Raw genomic sequence first — 11,373 nt, 5'->3', positions numbered from 1 at the left:
GTACATGCTAAAAAATCCGAGTCACGGTCAACATTTTTTGAAATTTCCGTGTATAATGATTAGGCACAATGAATTAGAATAGAATTAATTTCTAAGAAACGGTGTGCAGGAAACAATAGAAGAGTGCTTAAAATCGAACCCTAATTCATAAATCCTAATCTGTTACGTTTGAAGTACATGCAAAAAAATCCGAGTCACGGTCAACATTTTTTGAAATTTCCGTGTGTAATGATCAGGCACAATGAATTAGAATAGAATTAATTTCTTAGAAACGGTGTGCATGAAACAATAGAAGAGTGCTTAAAATTGAACCCTAATTCATAAATCCTAATCTGTAACGTTTGAAGTACATGCAAAAAAATCCGAGTCACGGTCAACATTTTTTTAAATTTCCGTGTGTAATGATTAGGCACAATGAATTAGAATAGAATTAATTTCTTAGAAACGGTGTGCAGGAAACAATAGAAGAGTGCTTAAAATCAAACTCTAAGTCATAAATCCTAATTTGTTACGTTTGAAGTACATGCTAAAAAATCCGAGTCACGGTCAACATTTTTTGAAATTTCCGTGTGTAATGATCAGGCAAAATGAATTAGAATAGAATTAATTTCTTAGAAACGGTGTGCAGGAAACAATAGAAGAGTGCTGAAAATTGAACCCTAATTCATAACTTCTAATCTGTGACGTTTGAAGTACATGCTAAAAAATCCGTGTCACGGTCAACATTTTTTGAATTTTCCGTGTGTAATGATCAGGCACAATGAATTAGAATAGAATTAATTTCTTAGAAACGGTGTGCAGGAAACAATAGAAGAGTGCTTAAAATCAAACCCTAAGTCATAAATCCTAATTTGTTACGTTTGAAGTACATGCTAAAAAATCCGAGTCACGGTCAACATTTTTTGAAATTTCCGTGTATAATGATTAGGCACAATGAATTAGAATAGAATTAATTTCTAAGAAACGGTGTGCAGGAAACAATAGAAGAGTGCTTAAAATCGAACCCTAATTCATAAATCCTAATCTGTTACGTTTGAAGTACATGCAAAAAAATCCGAGTCACGGTCAACATTTTTTGAAATTTCCGTGTGTAATGATCAGGCACAATGAATTAGAATAGAATTAATTTCTTAGAAACGGTGTGCATGAAACAATAGAAGAGTGCTTAAAATTGAACCCTAATTCATAAATCCTAATCTGTAACGTTTGAAGTACATGCAAAAAAATCCGAGTCACGGTCAACATTTTTTTAAATTTCCGTGTGTAATGATTAGGCACAATGAATTAGAATAGAATTAATTTCTTAGAAACGGTGTGCAGGAAACAATAGAAGAGTGCTTAAAATCAAACTCTAAGTCATAAATCCTAATTTGTTACGTTTGAAGTACATGCAAAAAAATCCGAGTCACGGTCAACATTTTTTGAAATTTCCGTGTGTAATGATCAGGCACAATGAATTAGAATAGAATTAATTTCTTAGAAACGGTGTGCATGAAACAATAGAAGAGTGCTTAAAATCAAACTCTAAGTCATAAATCCTTATTTGTTACGTTTGAAGTACATGCTAAAAAATCCGAGTCACGGTCAACATTTTTTGAAATTTCCGTGTGTAATGATCAGGCACAATGAATTAGAATAGAATTAATTTCTTAGAAACGGTGTGCAGGAAACAATAGAAGAGTGCTGAAAATTGAACCCTAATTCATAACTCCTAATCTGTGACGTTTGAAGTACATGCTAAAAAATCCGAGTCACGGTCAACATTTTTTGAAATTTCCGTGTGTAATGATCAGGCACAATGAATTAGAATAGAATTAATTTCTTAGAAACAGTGTGCAGGAAACAATAGAAGAGTGCTGAAAATTGAACCCTAATTCATAACTCCTAATCTGTGACGTTTGAAGTACATGCTAAAAAATCCGAGTCACGGTCAACATTTTTTGAAATTTCCGTGTGTAATGATCAGGCACAATGAATTAGAATAGAATTAATTTCTTAGAAACGGTGTGCAGGAAACAATAGAAGAGTGCTGAAAATTGAACCCTAATTCATAAATCCTAATCTGTGACGTTTGAAGTACATGCTAAAAAATCCAAGTCACGGTCAACATTTTTTGAATTTTCGGTGTGTAATGATCAGCCACAAAGAATTAGAATAGAATTAATTTCTAAGAAACGGTGTGCATGAAACAATAGAAGAGTGCTGAAAATTGAACCCTAATTCATAAATCCTAATCTGTAACGTTTGAAGTACATGCAAAAAAATCCGAGTCACGGTCAACATTTTTTTAAATTTCCGTGTGTAATGATTAGGCACAATGAATTAGAATAGAATTAATTTCTTAGAAACGGTGTGCAGGAAACAATAGAAGAGTGCTTAAAATCAAACTCTAAGTCATAAATCCTAATTTGTTACGTTTGAAGTACATGCTAAAAAATCCGAGTCACGGTCAACATTTTTTGAAATTTCCGTGTGTAATGATCAGGCACAATGAATTAGAATAGAATTAATTTCTTAGAAACGGTGTGCAGGAAACAATAGAAGAGTGCTTAAAATCAAACTCTAAGTCATAAATCCTAATTTGTTACGTTTGAAGTACATGCTAAAAAATCCGAGTCACGGTCAACATTTTTTGAAATTTCCGTGTGTAATGATCAGGCAAAATGAATTAGAATAGAATTAATTTCTTAGAAACGGTGTGCAGGAAACAATAGAAGAGTGCTGAAAATTGAACCCTAATTCATAACTTCTAATCTGTGACGTTTGAAGTACATGCTAAAAAATCCGTGTCACGGTCAACATTTTTTGAATTTTCGGTGTGTATTGATCAGCCGCAAACAATTAGAATAGAATTAATTTCTAAGAAACGGTGTGCATGAAACAATAGAAGAGTGCTGAAAATTGAACCCTAATTCATAAATCCTAATCTGTGACGTTTGAAGTACATGCTAAAAAATCCAAGTCACGGTCAACATTTTTTGAATTTTCGGTGTGTAATGATCAGCCACAAAGAATTAGAATAGAATTAATTTCTAAGAAACGGTGTGCATGAAACAATAGAAGAGTGCTGAAAATTGAACCCTAATTCATAAATCCTAATCTGTAACGTTTGAAGTACATGCAAAAAAATCCGAGTCACGGTCAACATTTTTTTAAATTTCCGTGTGTAATGATTAGGCACAATGAATTAGAATAGAATTAATTTCTTAGAAACGGTGTGCAGGAAACAATACAAGAGTGCTTAAAATCAAACTCTAAGTCATAAATCCTAATTTGTTACGTTTGAAGTACATGCTAAAAAATCCGAGTCACGGTCAACATTTTTTGAAATTTCCGTGTGTAATGATTAGGCACAATGAATTAGAATAGAATTAATTTCTAAGAAACGGTGTGCAGGAAACAATAGAAGAGTGCTTAAAATCGAACCCTAATTCATAAATCCTAATATGTTACGTTTGAAGTACATGCAAAAAAATCCGAGTCACGGTCAACATTTTTTGAAATTTCCGTGTGTAATGATTAGGCACAATGAATTAGAATAGAATTAATTTCTAAGAAACGGTGTGCAGGAAACAATAGAAGAGTGCTTAAAATCGAACCCTAATTCATAAATCCTAATCTGTTACGTTTGAAGTACATGCAAAAAAATCCGAGTCACGGTCAACATTTTTTGAAATTTCCGTGTGTAATGATCAGGCACAATGAATTAGAATAGAATTAATTTCTTAGAAACGGTGTGCAGGAAACAATAGAAGAGTGCTTAAAATCAAACTCTAAGTCATAAATCCTAATTTGTTATGTTTGAAGTACATGCTAAAAAATCCGAGTCACGGTCAACATTTTTTGAATTTTCCGTGTGTAATGATCAGGCACAATGAATTAGAATAGAATTAATTTCTTAGAAACGGTGTGCAGGAAACAATAGAAGAGTGCTGAAAATTGAACCCTAATTCATAAATCCTAATCTGTGACGTTTGAAGTACATGCTAAAAAATCCGAGTCACGGTCAACATTTTTTGAATTTTCCGTGTGTAATGATCAGGCACAATGAATTAGAATAGAATTAATTTCTTAGAAACGGTGTGCAGGAAACAATAGAAGAGTGCTTAAAATCAAACCCTAAGTCATAAATCCTAATTTGTTACGTTTGAAGTACATGCTAAAAAATCCGAGTCACGGTCAACATTTTTTGAAATTTCCGTGTGTAATGATTAGGCACAATGAATTAGAATAGAATTAATTTCTAAGAAACGGTGTGCAGGAAACAATAGAAGAGTGCTTAAAATCGAACCCTAATTCATAAATCCTAATCTGTTACGTTTGAAGTACATGCAAAAAAATCCGAGTCACGGTCAACATTTTTTGAAATTTCCGTGTGTAATGATAAGGCACAATGAATTAGAATAGAATTAATTTCTTAGAAACGGTGTGCAGGAAACAATAGAAGAGTGCTTAAAATCAAACTCTAAGTCATAAATCCTAATTTGTTATGTTTGAAGTACATGCTAAAAAATCCGAGTCACGGTCAACATTTTTTGAATTTTCCGTGTGTAATGATCAGGCACAATGAATTAGAATAGAATTAATTTCTTAGAAACGGTGTGCAGGAAACAATAGAAGAGTGCTTAAAATCAAACCCTAAGTCATAAATCCTAATTTGTTACGTTTGAAGTACATGCTAAAAAATCCGAGTCACGGTCAACATTTTTTGAAATTTCCGTGTGTAATGATCAGGCACAATGAATTAGAATATTATTAATTTCTAAGAAACGGTGTGCAGGAAACAATAGAAGAGTGCTTAAAATCGAACCCTAATTCATAAATCCTAATCTATTACGTTTGAAGTACATGCAAAAAAATCCGAGTCACGGTCAACATTTTTTGAAATTTCCTTGTGTAATGATCAGGCACAATGAATTAGAATAGAATTAATTTCTTAGAAACGGTGTGCAGGAAACAATAGAAGAGTGCTTAAAATCAAACTCTAAGTCATAAATCCTAATTTGTTACGTTTGAAGTACATGCTAAAAAATCCGAGTCACGGTCAACATTTTTTGAAATTTCCGTGTGTAATGATTAGGCACAATGAATTAGAATAGAATTAATTTCTAAGAAACGGTGTGCAGGAAACAATAGAAGAGTGCTTAAAATCGAACCCTAATTCATAAATCCTAATATGTTACGTTTGAAGTACATGCAAAAAAATCCGAGTCACGGTCAACATTTTTTGAAATTTCCGTGTGTAATGATTAGGCACAATGAATTAGAATAGAATTAATTTCTAAGAAACGGTGTGCAGGAAACAATAGAAGAGTGCTTAAAATCGAACCCTAATTCATAAATCCTAATCTGTTACGTTTGAAGTACATGCAAAAAAATCCGAGTCACGGTCAACATTTTTTGAAATTTCCGTGTGTAATGATCAGGCACAATGAATTAGAATAGAATTAATTTCTTAGAAACGGTGTGCAGGAAACAATAGAAGAGTGCTTAAAATCAAACTCTAAGTCATAAATCCTAATTTGTTATGTTTGAAGTACATGCTAAAAAATCCGAGTCACGGTCAACATTTTTTGAATTTTCCGTGTGTAATGATCAGGCACAATGAATTAGAATAGAATTAATTTCTTAGAAACGGTGTGCAGGAAACAATAGAAGAGTGCTTAAAATCAAACCCTAAGTCATAAATCCTAATTTGTTACGTTTGAAGTACATGCTAAAAAATCCGAGTCACGGTCAACATTTTTTGAAATTTCCGTGTGTAATGATCAGGCACAATGAATTAGAATATTATTAATTTCTAAGAAACGGTGTGCAGGAAACAATAGAAGAGTGCTTAAAATCGAACCCTAATTCATAAATCCTAATCTATTACGTTTGAAGTACATGCAAAAAAATCCGAGTCACGGTCAACATTTTTTGAAATTTCCTTGTGTAATGATCAGGCACAATGAATTAGAATAGAATTAATTTCTTAGAAACGGTGTGCAGGAAACAATAGAAGAGTGCTTAAAATCAAACTCTAAGTCATAAATCCTAATTTGTTACGTTTGAAGTACATGCTAAAAAATCCGAGTCACGGTCAACATTTTTTGAAATTTCCGTGTGTAATGATTAGGCACAATGAATTAGAATAGAATTAATTTCTAAGAAACGGTGTGCAGGAAACAATAGAAGAGTGCTTAAAATCGAACCCTAATTCATAAATCCTAATATGTTACGTTTGAAGTACATGCAAAAAAATCCGAGTCACGGTCAACATTTTTTGAAATTTCCGTGTGTAATGATCAGGCACAATGAATTAGAATAGAATTAATTTCTTAGAAACGGTGTGCAGGAAACAATAGAAGAGTGCTTAAAATCAAACTCTAAGTCATAAATCCTAATTTGTTACGTTTGAAGTACATGCTAAAAAATCCGAGTCACGGTCAACATTTTTTGAAATTTCCGTGTGTAATGATCAGGCACAATGAACTAGAATAGAATTAATTTCTTAGAAACGGTGTGCAGGAAACAATAGAAGAATGCTGAAAATTGAACCCTAATTCATAAATCCTAATCTGTGACGTTTGAAGTACTTGCTAAAAAATCCGAGTCACGGTCAACATTTTTTGAATTTTCCGTGTGTAATGATCAGGCACAATGAATTAGAATAGAATTAATTTCTTAGGAACGGTAAGCAGGAAACAATAGAAGAGTGCTGAAAATTGAACCATTATTCATAAATCCTAATCTGTGACGTTTGAAGTACATGCTAAAAAATCCAAGTCACGGTCAACATTTTTTGAATTTTCGGTGTGTAATGATCAGCCACAAAGAATTAGAATAGAATTAATTTCTAAGAAACGGTGTGCATGAAACAATAGAAGAGTGCTGAAAATTGAACCCTAATTCATAAATCCTAATCTGTAACGTTTGAAGTACATGCAAAAAAATCCGAGTCACGGTCAACATTTTTTGAAATTTCCGTGTGTAATGATTAGGCACAATGAATTAGAATAGAATTAATTTCTTAGAAACGGTGTGCAGGAAACAATAGAAGAGTGCTTAAAATCAAACTCTAAGTCATAAATCCTAATTTGTTACGTTTGAAGTACATGCTAAAAAATCCGAGTCACGGTCAACATTTTTTGAAATTTCCGTGTGTAATGATCAGGCACAATGAATTAGAATAGAATTAATTTCTTAGAAACGGTGTGCAGGAAACAATAGAAGAGTGCTGAAAATTGAACCCTAATTCATAAATCCTAATCTGTGACGTTTGAAGTACATGCTAAAAAATCCGAGTCACGGTCAACATTTTTTGAATTTTCCGTGTGTAATGATCAGGCACAATGAATTAGAATAGAATTAATTTCTTAGAAACGGTGTGCAGGAAACAATAGAAGAGTGCTTAAAATCAAACCCTAAGTCATAAATCCTAATTTGTTACGTTTGAAGTACATGCTAAAAAATCCGAGTCACGGTCAACATTTTTTGAAATTTCCGTGTATAATGATTAGGCACAATGAATTAGAATAGAATTAATTTCTAAGAAACGGTGTGCAGGAAACAATAGAAGAGTGCTTAAAATCGAACCCTAATTCATAAATCCTAATCTGTTACGTTTGAAGTACATGCAAAAAAATCCGAGTCACGGTCAACATTTTTTGAAATTTCCGTGTGTAATGATCAGGCACAATGAATTAGAATAGAATTAATTTCTTAGAAACGGTGTGCATGAAACAATAGAAGAGTGCTTAAAATCAAACTCTAAGTCATAAATCCTAATTTGTTACGTTTGAAGTACATGCTAAAAAATCCGAGTCACGGTCAACATTTTTTGAAATTTCCGTGTGTAATGATCAGGCACAATGAATTAGAATAGAATTAATTTCTTAGAAACGGTGTGCAGGAAACAATAGAAGAGTGCTGAAAATTGAACCCTAATTCATAACTCCTAATCTGTGACGTTTGAAGTACATGCTAAAAAATCCGAGTCACGGTCAACATTTTTTGAAATTTCCGTGTGTAATGATCAGGCACAATGAATTAGAATAGAATTAATTTCTTAGAAACAGTGTGCAGGAAACAATAGAAGAGTGCTGAAAATTGAACCCTAATTCATAACTCCTAATCTGTGACGTTTGAAGTACATGCTAAAAAATCCGAGTCACGGTCAACATTTTTTGAAATTTCCGTGTGTAATGATCAGGCACAATGAATTAGAATAGAATTAATTTCTTAGAAACGGTGTGCAGGAAACAATAGAAGAGTGCTGAAAATTGAACCCTAATTCATAAATCCTAATCTGTGACGTTTGAAGTACATGCTAAAAAATCCAAGTCACGGTCAACATTTTTTGAATTTTCGGTGTGTAATGATCAGCCACAAAGAATTAGAATAGAATTAATTTCTAAGAAACGGTGTGCATGAAACAATAGAAGAGTGCTGAAAATTGAACCCTAATTCATAAATCCTAATCTGTAACGTTTGAAGTACATGCAAAAAAATCCGAGTCACGGTCAACATTTTTTTAAATTTCCGTGTGTAATGATTAGGCACAATGAATTAGAATAGAATTAATTTCTTAGAAACGGTGTGCAGGAAACAATAGAAGAGTGCTTAAAATCAAACTCTAAGTCATAAATCCTAATTTGTTACGTTTGAAGTACATGCTAAAAAATCCGAGTCACGGTCAACATTTTTTGAAATTTCCGTGTGTAATGATCAGGCACAATGAATTAGAATAGAATTAATTTCTTAGAAACGGTGTGCAGGAAACAATAGAAGAGTGCTTAAAATCAAACTCTAAGTCATAAATCCTAATTTGTTACGTTTGAAGTACATGCTAAAAAATCCGAGTCACGGTCAACATTTTTTGAAATTTCCGTGTGTAATGATCAGGCAAAATGAATTAGAATAGAATTAATTTCTTAGAAACGGTGTGCAGGAAACAATAGAAGAGTGCTGAAAATTGAACCCTAATTCATAACTTCTAATCTGTGACGTTTGAAGTACATGCTAAAAAATCCGAGTCACGGTCAACATTTTTTGAAATTTCCGTGTGTAATGATCAGGCACAATGAATTAGAATAGAATTAATTTCTTAGAAACGGTGTGCAGGAAACAATAGAAGAGTGCTGAAAATTGAACCCTAATTCATAACTCCTAATCTGTGACGTTTGAAGTACATGCTAAAAAATCCGAGTCACGGTCAACATTTTTTGAAATTTCCGTGTGTAATGATCAGGCACAATGAATTAGAATAGAATTAATTTCTAAGAAACGGTGTGCAGGAAACAATAGAAGAGTGCTTAAAATCAAACCCTAATTCATAAATCCTAATCTGTTACGTTTGAAGTACATGCAAAAAAATCCGAGTCACCGTCAACATTTTTTTAAATTTCCGTGTGTAATGATGAGGCACAATGAATTAGAATAGAATTAATTTCTTAGAAACGGTGTGCAGGAAACAATAGAAGAGTGCTTAAAATCAAACTCTAAGTCATAAATCCTAATTTGTTACGTTTGAAGTACATGCTAAAAAATCCGAGTCACGGTCAACATTTTTTGAAATTTCCGTGTGTAATGATCAGGCACAATGAATTAGAATAGAATTAATTTCTTAGAAACGGTGTGCAGGAAACAATAGAAGAGTGCTGAAAATCAAACTCTAAGTCATAAATCCTAATTTGTTACGTTTGAAGTACATGCTAAAAAATCCGAGTCACGGTCAACATTTTTTGAAATTTCCGTGTGTAATGATCAGGCACAATGAATTAGAATAGAATTAATTTCTTAGAAACGGTGTGCAGGAAACAATAGAAGAGTGCTGAAAATTGAACCCTAATTCATAACTCCTAATCTGTGACGTTTGAAGTACATGCTAAAAAATCCGAGTCACGGTCAACATTTTTTGAATTTTCCGTGTGTAATGATCAGGCACAATGAATTAGAATAGAATTAATTTCTTAGAAACGGTGTGCAGGAAACAATAGAAGAGTGCTTAAAATCAAACCCTAAGTCATAAATCCTAATTTGTTACGTTTGAAGTACATGCTAAAAAATCCGAGTCACGGTCAACATTTTTTGAAATTTCCGTGTGTAATGATCAGGCACAATGAATTAGAATAGAATTAATTTCTAAGAAACGGTGTGCAGGAAACAATAGAAGAGTGCTGAAAATCGAACCCTAATTCATAAATCCTAATCTGTTACGTTTGAAGTACATGCAAAAAAATCCGAGTGACGGTCAACATTTTTTGAAATTTCCTTGTGTAATGATCAGGCACAATGAATTAGAATAGAATTAATTTCTTAGAAACGGTGTGCAGGAAACAATAGAAGAGTGCTTAAAATCAAACTCTAAGTCATAAATCCTAATTTGTTACGTTTGAAGTACATGCTAAAAAATCCGAGTCACGGTCAACATTTTTTGAAATTTCCGTGTGTAATGATTAGGCACAATGAATTAGAATAGAATTAATTTCTAAGAAACGGTGTGCAGGAAACAATAGAAGAGTGCTTAAAATCGAACCCTAATTCATAAATCCTAATCTGTTACGTTTGAAGTACATGCAAAAAAATCCCAGTCACGGTCAACATTTTTTGAAATTTCCGTGTGTAATGATCAGGCACAATGAATTAGAATAGAATTAATTTCTAAGAAACGGTGTGCATGAAACAATAGAAGAGTGCAGAAAATTGAACCCTAATTCATAAATCTTAATCTGTGACGTTTGAAGTACATGCTAAAAAATCCGAGTCACGGTCAACATTTTTTGAATTTTCCGTGTGTAATGATCAGGCACAATGAATTAGAATAGAATTAATTTCTTAGAAACGGTGTGCAGGAAACAATAGAAGAGTGCTTAAAATCAAACCCTAAGTCATAAATCCTAATTTGTTACGTTTGAAATACATGCTAAAAAATCCGAGTCACGGTCAACATTTTTTGAAATTTCCGTGTGTAATGATCAGGCACAATGAATTAGAATAGAATTAATTTCTAAGAAACGGTGTGCAGGAAACAATAGAAGAGTGCTGAAAATCGAACCCTAATTCATAAATCCTAATCTGTTACGTTTGAAGTACATGCAAAAAAATCCGAGTGACGGTCAACATTTTTTGAAATTTCCTTGTGTAATGATCAGGCACAATGAATTAGAATAGAATTAATTTCTTAGAAACGGTGTGCAGGAAACAATAGAAGAGTGCTTAAAATCAAACTCTAAGTCATAAATCCTAATTTGTTACGTTTGAAGTACATGCTAAAAAATCCGAGTCACGGTCAACATTTTTTGAAATTTCCGTGTGTAATGATTAGGCACAATGAATTAGAATAGAATTAATTTCTAAGAAACGGTGTGCAGGAAACAATAGAAGAGTGCT

This window comes from Cucurbita pepo, chromosome 19 (assembly GCF_057944985.1).
Source record: "Cucurbita pepo subsp. pepo isolate OVF chromosome 19, ASM5794498v1, whole genome shotgun sequence".
Lineage (NCBI taxonomy): Eukaryota > Viridiplantae > Streptophyta > Magnoliopsida > Cucurbitales > Cucurbitaceae > Cucurbita > Cucurbita pepo.
The sequence above is the reverse complement of the archived record's forward strand: the minus strand, read 5'-3'. Positions refer to the sequence as shown.